The following is a 14101-nucleotide window of genomic DNA, read 5'->3' on the forward strand; positions in this document are numbered from 1 at the left end:
CATAATAGTTCCAGTCTTATCCTGCTTACCTGTATTCCCTTTAGAGGAAATAGAATACTGTGGCTGATGACAAGACCGAGATTATGAAAACCAAATAGGTGGAAGAAATGAGAAATTAGGGTATCTGAGGGAATATCCGCATATCTATTAAAATTCACTCGTATTAGGACAGGAATTAGAGGTTTGGAGAAAGACCACAAATTAGGCCTTAAACTCACTGAGAAAGCAGGAAGAATGTATTGAGGATTGGTAGTTAATGACTACCAAGATCTGAACTGGGTGATAAATATAGAGTGAACATCAGAAAAGAGATTAAAACCAAACTTTCTTTTTTTTTAAACTGAGGAATTTATCCATCATGAGGCATTCTATTGAATTTTGTTTTTCTTTTTAAAAAATTTTAAAAGATATTTATTCTCTTCACCTTTTTTCTATTCTTTGAATTTTATTTTTACAAGCATTTAAAATTTTTTCTTCCTAATGTCCCCCCCCCCAATTAAACCATAAAAATAAACCAATTACTCTTAACTCAACTTCCTTACTCAAAACACTTGTTTTTTCATTTTCAGAATCCTTCTTTGCCTCCAATATTTACATTTTTCTCTATACATGGCAGGGTATACATATATCACATAGACTTACAATGCAAAAGCTGAGAATTGCTGATGTAGAAGAATTGTATTAGGTAATCTTGAATAACAGAACTGATTAAAAAGAAAGAAAAGAAGAAAGCAAGAGTGAAAGGAATTTTGGAGGACAGACTTTGAACCTGAAAAACCTTGAGCAAATTAGTATTAGTTAGAAGGAAGCACTGGAAAGAGAAGAAAATTAATATTTAAATAGAGTATTGAATTTTACCAAGGAATTGTGACTTGGTACACAGGTGGATACAAAGAAGACTAGGGAAATAGGAGGTAAGGGAGGAAATGATAAAAAGCTAGACGTAGGAAATGGAAAGGTTTGGCATGTGGGAAATAATACTAAAGGAAAAAAAATACTTTAAGCACTACAAATAGCTAAAGGAGAAACTTTGGCTGTCAACTCTATTCAAGGTTAGCCCATTTCCAAGACACCAGACAATTATCTTTTGGAAAATCTTTTTAAAGTTATGTCAAGTGAAAGGAGAATTTAAATTCTAAACATGATATGTTATTTGCTCTAGGAAGATGATGTGATGTCCTATGCCAATTTTGAGAAAGCAAGTTCTTGAGTCCTTCCTCATCAAGAATCATTCATGTACAGTTATAACTCATAAAGATTTGCTTTAAGAAGGAAAACAGTGACTTTTTGATAAATCAGTTAATTTGGCTAACTGTCCCGAAATGCTTGCAAAAAATGCACTTGCAAATCTTAGACAAAAATGTAAGGAGAGTTGCACCACTGCCAACATTTTTATTCAATAGAAACAAAAAGCAGCAGGCACCAAGTCTATTATTAAAATGCATTTGTATTTACTAAAATGAGGTTCTTTCACTTAGAGGAACAAAGTTAAAACTTGCTCTCAGAACTGGCTCAAAAATATTGTTTATATTTCAAAAGAATTTATAAGCATTTGATAAGTGGATGTTACAATAACCTTACAAGGACTTCTATGGCAGCATGATATTTAAAAAACTCAAATTTTTACAAACTACCTGCTGTCATGATGGCAGAGTTCAAACCACTGATTTGTGAAAAACTAGTATGGAAGTTGTAAGGAAACACATGATTTTTCTTTTCAGATAAATTCCCTTAATGGAATGTAGTACGGTGTAGAGTACTGGCATCTTATGGGACAAAGAACGTGGGACTTAAAGGAAGCAAGAGATGTGGGTTCTAGAGGCCCAATCAACCCACTAGCTGTGGGACACTGGGCAAAGTTAGAGCCTTACTAGGATATCTGCAAAAATGTATATGAGATTAAGTATTTGTAACTTTTTTGGTGTCAATGCATGTCTTTGACAGTTTGGTAAAGCCTATGGATCCTTTCTCAAAATAATGTTTTAAATGCATAAAATAATAACTCAGCAATTATGTAATATTTTTAGGTTTACAATGTATTTTTAAAAATTATGTCACTGGCTCTTCAAACAATATTAGAAAGTAGATGCTTATTATCCCCATTTTACAAATGAGAAAATTGAAGCAAACAGAGCTTGGGTGATTTTTGCAATGCTGCATACTTAGTAAGTGTCTGAGGCTGAAGTTGATCTCAAGTTGTCCTGACTTAAAAGTCCTGAGTTGTACCTACTGTGCCATTTGTCCCTATCCTATATAAAGAATTATACAAGATTACAAAAGAAACCGATTATACTTCAATACAGTTATGAAAATATTTAAAAAACAACTTCACAGTGACTTGAGAACCCAGGTCAAAAATTCTACAATATTCTATGATTTTTTTTTAAAAAATGTCTTTGCATTACAAATTTGATTATGAAATTTTTGTTTATTTTTTGGTGGGATAAGATAGGAGACAAAGGCATAGAGACAAAAAAGAGAATAAAATATTGCCAAATGAGAAATGTAAAAATGTATACCCACTATGTGATATGACAACTGTGATAACAACACAAATAAGCAGTACACAGAAACAATGTAAGGATAACAGATGTATATGTACCTATAGGATGGGGATACAAGAATCAAATCCTATCTCAGAATTTTTGTCAATAAATCTAGGGATCAAGATCTCAAGATTCTATACTGGGAAAGAGAAATCAGGAAAGTGAGTTGCTTCACCAAAAGCTCTTACTTTGGATAAAGAGATGATTACTCCATGAGACATCAAGGACATGGGGGAAAGAGGTTAGTGGGTGGGAAGCAGAACAACTAAACATTAGCAGAGAATCAGGGTCCATAGGGCAAAGTTGGGTTTTCTTTTCACTCACAGTTAAAAAAAAAAGTCAAAGCTTCAAATGTAAACTTGAAAAAAATGAGTTTGTTTATTAAGATTTTATAGAATATCTTCTTAAATTTAGAACAAACAATAATTTTAAAATGAAAGAGAATGAAAACTTGAAGTGTCCAAACAGAGAGCAATAGAGACTTTAGATTCCCTAAGAGCTAATGACTTGAAATATTTCCCAAGTAGTTTCCAAACTTTGTGGAATAGTTTTGCAGCTTGAGTTGGGACATAGTAGCATGAAGTTACCATTTAAAAACATCCTGTTACTATGACTCAGAACATTTGAAAAATGCTGGCTTGATGATCAAGTCATTAAAAAATTCAATCAGAAGAGAAATTTTGCTAAAATTACTATTTAAGGGATCATTCTAATAAAAATACCACCTTATCTTCATGCCTCCAGTATGAGACCCAGGTAAGTAATCTGCCTAACACACCAGATTAAATATTCCTATAAACCCTACACTTTTTGGCCAACATATCACATTGCTGCCACATATCATTAAGTATACTTAAAACCTAGCTGTTTTTCTTTCTCTGTATAAACTGTTTTCAATCCAGTCACATTCCATCTATCCTAAAATTTGAGCAGTTGCTTTTGAAATTTAAGCATAGGACTTTATATATCCTTGTTAAAATCCTTTATTTTTCACTTAAGCCCACACTATAAATTATGAGACATGCATCCATCTATCCATTTAGGATGACTGAATATTAAATAAATGAGCAGATGCTAGAAGAACAAGGAAAGCTAAATGGCGAGAACCAGAATTACTCCTATTGCTCTCCCTCCTCCCCACATTCATTATGTATATCTTTCTTACTGGGGAGACACTGTAAGGGTGCAAGCATCATGCATGAATGAGGTCTCTGTCTTCGCTGTTCAAACACATGACAAGAATAAGGAATCTTTAATACTAATGAAGTTGTGCTTATACTAGTGGTAAAGAAGATGCCTAAGCCCAAGATCTATGATCTGCTATTGGACAGAAATGCAAGAGCCTCTTGAGATTTCAACCCACACAAAGGGCTGTGGTACTGAAAGGGCAGGACATGACACAATGAGTACAAAACATACTAAACTCTATCCATGCTGAGTGACTAAAGGAACTCAAAAGACAAAATAAGCCAAAACACCAAGGCACTGACAAAGCTGGTGGGAAAAAAAAAGGGGGGGGGGGGGGAAGCATTCACACTGTTCTGTTTCAGCAACATTTCCTCCAGCACTTTAGATGGGGACCAAAGAGACCTCTTATGTTTCTCTCCTCTGCCTCTACCACTTCCTATTTTTGATCATCTCCTAGTCAGCCTGTGCTTTGATGAGAAGAAGGAAAAGGGAATGAGAGAGGGAAGATAGAAAAGGATAGGAATGGAGCTCCATTTGTACCTTCTCTAGGTTGGGATAGAACAGAAATAAAGCCACTAGAGGAATAAAAAAGCTGTACCTGTCCCATACTCCCTTATGAGGAATATAAAAGCAGTTCTAGTAAGAAGGAGATAAATCTCACTTGGACTAGTTCTATGGTTTTTCCTCATGATAATTATAACTCACCTTCAGATAACACTATGTAGTTTACAAAATTCTTTCCTTAGAGCAACTTAGTGAGGTTAAAAATATATACGTTTTACAGTCTTTTTTTACAGATTAAAAAAAAAAAGAACCCGAGGTTCTGAGGAGTTAAATGACTTGTCCAAAGTCACAAAGCTCATTAGTGCAAGAGTTGAAATTCTCTGATGCCAAATGATACGGGTTCCTCCTTTTCCCTTCCTTTTCCACTCTATCATATGGCCTTCCTAAGGAGTTCAAATGGCTTGGAAAACTTCAAGAAAGGTCAACGAGTAAGCAGAGAAAAATTCAAGACTCATCTCCCAACAGCCAATCATCAAAACACAAAGAACAGGATCCTGTGATTTATACCTTCAGGAACAAAGAGGTAGCGAAAGCCTGTCTTAGAAAGAACAGAACAGGGTCTGCATAATTTTTGCCCTATTTATTTGGGAAGAGGAAAAGATGGAATGATGACTTGTTTAATCAGTGGAGAATAGGCTGTTTATGAATTCTTGTCAGTCTGACCACTAAACTAAAGCAACACACCCATTATATTGTGAGTAGACCACACCCCTTCTTAGTTTCCAGTCACCCAATGGGTCAAGGTAAGATGAAGACAAAGCTGCCACAAGCGGGAATATCATTCTTCTTTAATCATGTTCTTGAAGGCTATTAATTTCTTTTCACTACTTCTGTTACAGTGTAATGAATTGGAAAGGGGGCACCTAGGTTCAAGAACTGACTCTCCTACTTTCTAGGTGTAAGATCTTAAGAAAATCAAATGACTCCTGAGTCTCAATCCTTTATCTGTAAAATGAAGACTAAATGACCTCTAAAGTCTATAAAACCATTGCATCAGAGACCATCACATAAATCTACTTTCCTTAGTTCTGCTTACAAGTAGGGGATCAAGAAACTGGTGGCCTTTCCCCTATCTCCCCTCTTGCTGCCTCTGATTCCTGGACTTTAAATCTTGACCATAGAAGAAATTTTGCTTTCAAGGCTTTCCCTCCTAAGACTTACATCTCCATATAACTCTAGTCAGGAAAACTTTACTGTCTCCTACATCTGATTCTTTATTTGAGAAATCATATCTTCCCTGCTATTTTGTGTCTTTTTTAGCCTACTGCTCTCAGCTCAAAATCTACTTCTTAAAAGTTTTCCTTAATTTACCTCAACTTAGGTGCTGACCTATATCAGCTCATTGTGTATAACTGTTTCAATCACTTTTTTTTTTTTAACTTAAGTGTTTACCTGCCCCATAAAAATCACTACTTCCCACTGTAAATGATCCTTGATTTCTTTTCATCCACTTTGGCTCCAAATAATTCTTGTCTGTTTCCAAAAGTCAAATCTACTTTTAAAGGACCAATAAGCATCATCACTAAGGATATTCAAAGGAATTTACTGCTGGCTCTGAAAGGGTTTCCAAAGAAGTTAAAAACTTGGGTTCAGCAATGGTTGCACTGATGCAATAACTATTCGGTTATATATGCCAAGGGGATTACTTTGAAGCAGATCATACTCATTTAGATGTGTAAATTCTGGGATATAGTTTTTTTTTTTAAATCATACTACTGATAACCATGCTTCATATTTAATCATATCTTCATTGGACTATGAGTTCCTTATGGGCTATAATCAAAATTTTCAAAAAAAAATTTTTTTTGTCATTTAACAAATGTTTATGGATAATGATGATAAAAGAGCCTGTCTCAGGCATGTGAGCAAGTTGCTATCTGCAAATCTGCATTAAATTACACAACAGACTACAATTCTGAGGGGGTAGTGTAAAAAATGATAAGAAGAAGCAAGGCAACAATCTTTATGAGAGTCTTTTTTAAAGAATGAGACACAGAAAGCCATGACCTGAAAATGAAAGATGGAAATGAGCAAATATCTTCATTCTTTGAAAGCTAGTTTGGGAAAAGTAAAAGAAGGAAGTTTGCTTTCCTCCACCAGCACTCTCAATCCTCATTCCCCTGGCAGAAAACAAAATAAAACCAAAAACCCCAACCAAAACACACATCAAGAAGCGCACACACAAAATAGCAGTGAAGTTGTTTTTTTTTTTTTTAAAACAAGAAAATGTGAAAAACATAAACAAAAAGTTCTGACAAATATACAATATTTAAATCAGGTAGGTTCTCAAAGAAGCCAAGATCTGAGTTTTTTTCCTTGGGAGAAGAGATAAGGGTCTGGGAAAGGCATCCTGGCATGATTTCAGGTTAGGGAGAGTACTAGTATTTTCCCCTTTTGCCGTGAAAAGACTTGCAAATTTATCAGTGACAAGGAGGAGATGAGAGATGTGACATAAAGTTATAAGTTATAAGATATAAGATAGTTATAAGGATCCTTTAAAAAGAAAAGAAAAGAAAAAAACCAAAAAAAAAAAGCAAACCAATAATTTAGAACTATGGAACTGAGATCTGGATGATATGGAAATAATGAAGATCTGAAGATATAATGCCTTTCTAGATGAAGAAGCAGTTGAAACACATGTATATATAAGTTTTTATACAACCCATCCTTTACATCAGCCAGTCTACATCTACCATTGCCACATAGCACTGGTCTTTACTACTGAAATCTTTTCTGTTTCCCTTATATCCCATCCCTTAGCTCCCTTCCCATCAACATCCCCCAGACCCCCACCCCAACAAATACTTACATACATTATGGCTCACCTTCAACTGGCTTCCTCTTGAATGTTGAGGTGATAGCAGAAGTCAGCCTCACTTATCAGGCCCTGCTCCACTGCCTCCTCGCCCGGTCCAACTTGGTTCTGCTTCCAAGCTCCTCTAGGGCTAAAAAAAGCCCAAATGCCAAATGATGTTCAAGCCCTGAATTGTGGTGATGCCTTGAAATAAAACTTGACTTCATCACAATCCTGGGTTTGGACATTATAATATCAGATTAGCTTCTATGCTCATAGTCATTTTCAAAAGAGAAGTCATTGAAAACTGAAGAAACACAACTAACTAGGCAAAGTATAACCTTTCTACAAGTTAAAGTGACCAAAAGAGGATTATGAAAATTAATGTCAATTAAATCCAATCATCAATAGAACTGATTCAAGAAATATGAAATGGGAAAGTCTATAAAATAAAGCACAATGAAATCATGTACAGTGATCAACAAAGGTTGACTTCAAACTAAAGACAAGGAAAACTGAATAGAATTTAGGCAGTATGGTATGGTATGGTAAGAACACTATATAAGGAGATAAAAGATCTGGGTTCTAGTCTTAGTCTTGTTTCTAACTTGCTATGTGACCATAGGCAAAGCACTTCAACTTTCTGAATGAGGAGAGACTGGATGACTGCTAAGGTTTAAAATATTATGGCACTGCAAGGAAAAAAAATTGATGATGAAGGCAATAGAGGAGATGTAATGGATTTAAGTCCCGGTAGACCCTTCGTCTGTAAAAGACGAGTTTGACATAAATTCCAAATGGGCACAGAAAAGAGCAAAATGAAATTCAAACTACAAAAAAGGAAAATGAATATGTCTAGGAATGACAATTCAACATGTAATCTGCTAGGTGAATCTGAAAGGTAATAAAGGTACAAAGGATTTGATGTGAAAAGAGAGGAACTTAGAAATGAGTATTGATATGACAACAAAAAGTATCCAAGTTATTCTACATTGCATTCAAAGGAATCTTGAATTTGATTCTTTTTTGGTGTCAAAGTGAGTCTAAGCTGTTTGTAAACCAGACTCCTATGGTAAAACCAACTCTCTCTGGTGACTAGATACAATTCAGCATGGTAATTTAGTTTATATTTATTTCAGTAGTTTGAAGTTATCCATAGTCAATCCCTGACTTACAATCCAGTTATGCTCTCAAGGTTTATTTATAAATCTATTGTTTGCAACTCAGAACTCATCTTTTTATAAAAACAATGATTTAAATGGTGGTTTGGTTCCTAGGTTAGCCCACAATAGTCCACTGAACCCATAAAGAAACTGAAATGCTATATATGCACCATGAAAAACTTTAAATGATTTATTTGTGGAGATTCTTATGAACTTTTCAGGGCAACTAAAGGGGCTTTAAAAGTTGATGACATAGATTCTTTTGAAGCACTTTTCTTTAAAAATCATTCTAAAGAAGAAATCTAAACAATGCCTTCTTTTTCTCAAAACAAAATTCAAAGAGGCAAGAAATAAGAAATTTTCCCAAAGGAAATAAGCAGGTTTTTTTTTCACATACGTATATATGTGAAAAATGCTCTTTTGAGGCACTTAGTTGTGAATAGTGAAAAGGGTTTGGTATATAAACTCTCGAGGTAAATGGAGAAAGGAAAATGGGATTAGATAGTTTCCTGCATTGATCCCCAAAGGGACAGTTTAGCTGCTAAATTAGAAAAGTCCTGGGAGTCAGTAGGATTGGATTAGATTAGAAGTGTAAGTATGTGGGTGGGTGGGGTATTTTTATCTAAGGACTATTTGTACACTGAATGATTCTTAATTTGTAGAATGCTTGCACATAGTAGGTGTTTAATAAATATGTGATGAATTATCAAGGGGAGTGCTTTGTATTTCAGTGATATTATCTTTAGCAGACAATGAATTTCCTGATCCTGATCAAAAAGTGGTAGAAAGGAGACTGCAGGGTACAGGATTTCAGTGGCTCTCAATCAGCAAAGTAATCCTCTCACTAGCAAGCAGATGACAATAACAGCTGGAGTAAATGATTTCTGTTTCTATCACCATTGAAGAAACAGTGAATTGAGCAGAACATCCTATCAAGCTCTGAAAATTTAAGAACAAGAAAGATTCTAAAGCTGGATTTGGCTAACAAAGTAGTCAAAATGAATCAACTACTGAAAGAAATTACTTAAGCAACCTGAAGCTGTTAAATATTAAAATTAAGTAACACTTAAAGGAAAGATGATGAGATGCCAGCACATGAGCGTCAAAAATGCAGAAGCACTAGTAGCAAATAATAATAATAATTTAATTTTTAAAAGAAATATTTTGGTTTATTTTAGAAAGAAAAAAAATAAAATTTAAGTTGAATATGAAAAACAGAGTAGTTAATCAGGTAAAAGGATAGCCCGCAAAATATCTCTTTAGTAGGGATTGTCTTCTACTTTTTTTTTTTTTTTTTTTTGCATTCTTCACATGCATCTTCCAATAGAGTAGGCCCTCAATAAATATCTGTTGATCTGATTTGGATTTTAGACAATAAACAAATCCTTCGGTTTCCCACCATGGTTTGTGAAGATATTGCTTGCTTATGATGTGACTCAGGCTACAATAGAGAATCATGAAGATGGGATACAAAAAAAAGAATGGGAAAAAGGCCCACTAGAATAGGTCAATCATTGCCCAAATTGCTAAGTAAACATCTTGCTAATACAAAGAGAAGCAAATTTGGAGTTAGAAGATCTGGGTTCAAATCTGAGATCTTGCTACTACCTGATATGAACTTGCATGAATTACTTCATTTCTCTGAGTCTCAGCATGGGTAAATGAAAAGTTCTCTCTAAGTTCTAACTATATAAGCTGAGAGATAACTGAATTTGGCTGTAGTGCAGAGAGGTGAGGTAATAGCATCTATAAAGAGAGGGTCTTTAGGGAACCTTTTTTGTCAACATGAATGCTGGAGCTAGAAGATGGACAAACAGAGGGGACTCTAAAATGTCTCACTCCTGACCCAGTTGGGGCCCTCAGGGCACAGCTCCACAGTATAGCCCTTGAGAAGGACTAGCTGGATCTTCTGAGGATCTTGCCTAAATCAGTTTTGCCTCACACATAGCTCCATACAACCGTGGGAGAGTATGTTCTATTGCTATGGTTCGAAATCTTAAAAGCAGGAGCACAGTCAGCCACCCAGGGAATGTTTTACAAGAAATGAATCCCATTTTTTCCCTAGAAAATTAGTCTCCATCCACCACACTTCAAGAGAGTTAGAGAAAAATTCCGTACATTTGCAAATCAATAACTCACATTGGCTATAGGAACAATAAAGCTCAATATGCTACCCTGGAGACCAATAATGACTTAGTTTTCTAACACAATCCTCTTTGAGAACCAGGCAAGAAAATGACACATATCCTTGGTCCAAGTCCTGTACCAATGACCTTTTTTTGGAGGAGTGGGGGGAGATATTTGGTAGAAACATCAGTGGTAAGAATGTTGCTAAAGCTGTGCTGTACATTTTACCACTTGCTACTTTTCAAAGATATTTGTACAAGAGTTATTAATTGGATGTTAGAGAAACCTCTCTACAGAGAAAAGATGATTTTTTTTTTTAAAGTATTTTTATCATTTAACTTGAAAGTTTCTGGGTTTTGCCAGAATCTCACATACTTTGGGGCACTTTTTCCTGGGGAGATGCCACACCTCCAATGACTTCACTCATTTTCACAATCACTTACATAGTTACCAGTTGTTTGTTAGAACATGTGAAATTCCTATCTGGAATGAAAGTTATTGCCAAATAATGGAGCTAACCTTGGAACCTGGTTCAATAATAAGCCTATAGGGATTAACAATGAGAAAAAGGAATGTGTTTTGTCTTAATTCATCCATTCTTCTATTGCCTTTAGGTATCCATCAACAAAGTAAATGCCCTACCAGGCGTCCTCAAACTTTTTAAATAGGGGGCCAGTTCACTGTCCCTCAGACTGTTGGAGGGCCGGACTGTAGTAAAAACAAAAGCTTTGTTTTGTGGGCCTTTAAATAAAGAAACTTCATAGCCCTGGGTGAGGGGGATAAACGTCCTCAGCTGCTGCATCTGGCCTGTGGGCCATAGTTTGAGGACCCCTGCCCTAGACAATCAGAGAGGGAACCACAATTCCTAATCATGTTACACTGGTTCAGTGTAGTCTCTAGAAGTGACAGTCAGCTTCCTATTATCTGAAGTATTTGTGACATAGCTCTTGGAAATCTGCTGGATACTGGTTTTCTTCCCCATATTAGAAAGACTCTCAAGAACCCTAATTCTTCACAAAAATAGGCAATGGAAACAACCTTTATGAAGTATAATCCCTTAAAAAAGGAGATATTTCTTCATAAATTTAAAGCTAATATAAGAACCTCAGGAGTTAATTCAATTTCATCATTTTAGAGATGAGAAAAATGAGGTCCAGGGAAGCTATATGACTAGGCCCAAAGTCACAAAAGCAGAATGAGAGGCAGGATCTGAAACAGGGTCCTCTTAAAATCAGCGTTCTTTTCAGTGTATCACAGTATCTCACTCTAGCCAAAAGAGCTGAATACCTTTTACATCCCCTGACATCTGGAATAGGGCAACACTGCCTACAACTTATGGCCCTGACCAGGAAAGAATGTACAGCAGACAAGCACACAAGTAAACTGAATCTGACATTCAACTGTGGGTGTTCTAAGAGGTAAACCCTGGTGTTTCACTTTTACAAAGGCCAAATCGTGATTTTTTTTTTTTTTTTAGGGAGCTGCTTCAAGACTGAAAAGGGGCTTGTAGACTCTGTGTACTAAAATAAGACTCAAAACTGGAAGACAAGCTAATGATTTGGCATCTTTCCCTTGCCCAGGCCCTCCAGACCTAACACAGGGACTTCCATGCCTCAGTCTAGAACACTCTTCAAGAGGCCTGCCTGGCTGCCAATTTGTCAAACACATTGGTGTGAATGCTGGCAGCTTTTCTTTTTGGAGCCAGTACAAATAAAAAGAAAACAGCACCTGAGTAGCATGGAATAAAGTTATTTCAAGCATTTGGTCTTGATTTCTGCTGGTCCATACAGGGGAGGTTTGAATACCAGCTGTTACGCAATTGTAGCAGAGGAAGACAAATAAGGCAGATTCTTTTTCCCTTTTCCCACCCTCTGCTTCTGCTTTCCTACCACTAACACTGCTAACTAAGCTGGCTGACAGTACTTTAAGCAAGAGATTTGATTCCATCCAGCTTAGGTGGAATGTGAAGTGAGCATATCTACTATGTGAACACAGGAAGAGGGGATTCCAATATTGAACCCATGGCTGACAATACTAACTATATAGGAAAATGGATTTTTAGTTAAGAGACAGTCTGATGGTTATATGCTTATCTATCCATGGATAATCCACAAATATATGGAGAAATCTGCAGATATAGGTATTAGAGCTATTTGGGAATCTGATTGTGGCTCTGATATGGATCAGCTCTTGGGGATAAAATGTCTCTGACTCCACACTGGATCCCCCTGACCTGGGTAATAATAACTTTAATTTATATCGCTCTTCAAAGTTTAGTAACTGTTTTCCATTGGGGATCATTGTTGATTTCCAAGATTTACCATCTACTCTGAAACACATATATCTATCCACTCTTTTGCTTTCCAGATCCTTCCAGTTATTCTGCATCTTATATTCCCTCTTGTCCTCAAAATCTTTCCTTTCTTTTCTCACCAGATGCTAGAGGAATGGGGTCTCCATGCCCCTTTCATTTTTATCATGTGCCCCATGGGGAGAAACTTCAAAATAAAGTTTGGATGTCAGTAAAGAAATCTAGGACTACAAGACTATCCACTTCAAGTGTGTATTTATCAATGAGTTCTACAAATGTGAAACAACAAACTGCCCACATATGAGTGGTCACTTTTCCAGTTTTTACTAGGAGAGTTCCATGAACTGCAAATTCTTTCTGGATCTCAGTTCAGTTATTAAGCTGTTGGCCACATGTAATCATAGAAATATCTGAGTCCTTTCCTAAGACCTTCCAGGACCCATTTACAATGCCTTCTACTAATTTTCTAGAACCTCTGAATAGAACCCCATGATTTAAATGTTCTTTATTGAGCTCTGAACACTTTATGCATTTTGACATCACCTAGAATAAGAACAAAAAAGAAGATAGCACCCCTTTTTGAAGGTATCAGGTGGCTCTGGATGTTTTTCTTGGAATTCAGCTTCTCAATATCATAAGTCTCTAATTTAAAGTTTCTTGCCCTGTCTTTGAGAAGGGAGAAGTTCAGTCGTCAAAACATAAGCTGTCATTGTTGGTGAACACTACTAAACTATATCAGTTATACAGACCTTATATGGAGTAAGGGTGATATAAATATATAAATTCCAGGTTAATTGGAAGAAATGTCTCAAGACTCTTTCCCTTAATGGGAGAGAGACTAGAATAACAGGAAGTAATTAGGAATCATTCTTTTGGGTAGCTAGATGCACTGGGCTCTCTCCGGTATATATACAAATATCTTAGGCAATAAATATTTGCTGAAGGAACCCCATTGTACAATCTAATTTAAGCAGCAAGCAAAATCGTCACACCAATGGGCAGAGTTGGGTTTGCATGGAGTCTTAGTCATCTTCATGGCAACCCAATATCCATTCCCCAATGCTCATCACAGATTACTGCATCATAGCCAATCTTTTAAGTTTTCTTTCTGCTGCTTCTATCTTCTGGTTTGCTCCTACCCTTAGCCCCAGACTTGAAGATATTCAACTGGTGAAACTGAACACAAGCTTAGGAGGGAAACATTACTGAAAATACACAGTGGTAAATATCATGCAACACAGTGATATGGGAACAGCAGACAAACCATGCTAGCATGCAAAAATCAGAGCTAGGAATTAATAGAAGGCAAATATCTCATGTAGCCTATGAAGGTAAGAAAGCAGAATATCAGATAAGCTCTGCAAATAATAGCCATGAATCAATTGAGGTTATGTATGTAACAAATAAG

General features: G+C 36.0%; 1 protein-coding gene across 4 annotated transcripts in view; it reads right to left on the reverse strand.

Annotated features, from left to right (window-relative positions):
* ATXN7L1 (ataxin 7 like 1) overlaps positions 1–14101 on the reverse strand; it is a 238297-nt gene that overhangs the window by 194280 nt on the left and 29916 nt on the right. The window contains exon 2 of one of the 4 annotated variants that reach the window (XM_031938732.1): positions 7124–7243. The exons of the other annotated variants lie outside the window; for them this stretch is intronic. The gene's annotated coding sequence lies outside the window, so the exon portion shown is untranslated. The remainder of the gene's footprint in view (positions 1–7123; positions 7244–14101) is intronic. 4 annotated transcript variants of the gene reach the window in all.

This window comes from Sarcophilus harrisii, chromosome 5 (assembly GCF_902635505.1).
Source record: "Sarcophilus harrisii chromosome 5, mSarHar1.11, whole genome shotgun sequence".
In the NCBI taxonomy this organism is placed as follows: Eukaryota; Metazoa; Chordata; class Mammalia; order Dasyuromorphia; family Dasyuridae; genus Sarcophilus; species Sarcophilus harrisii.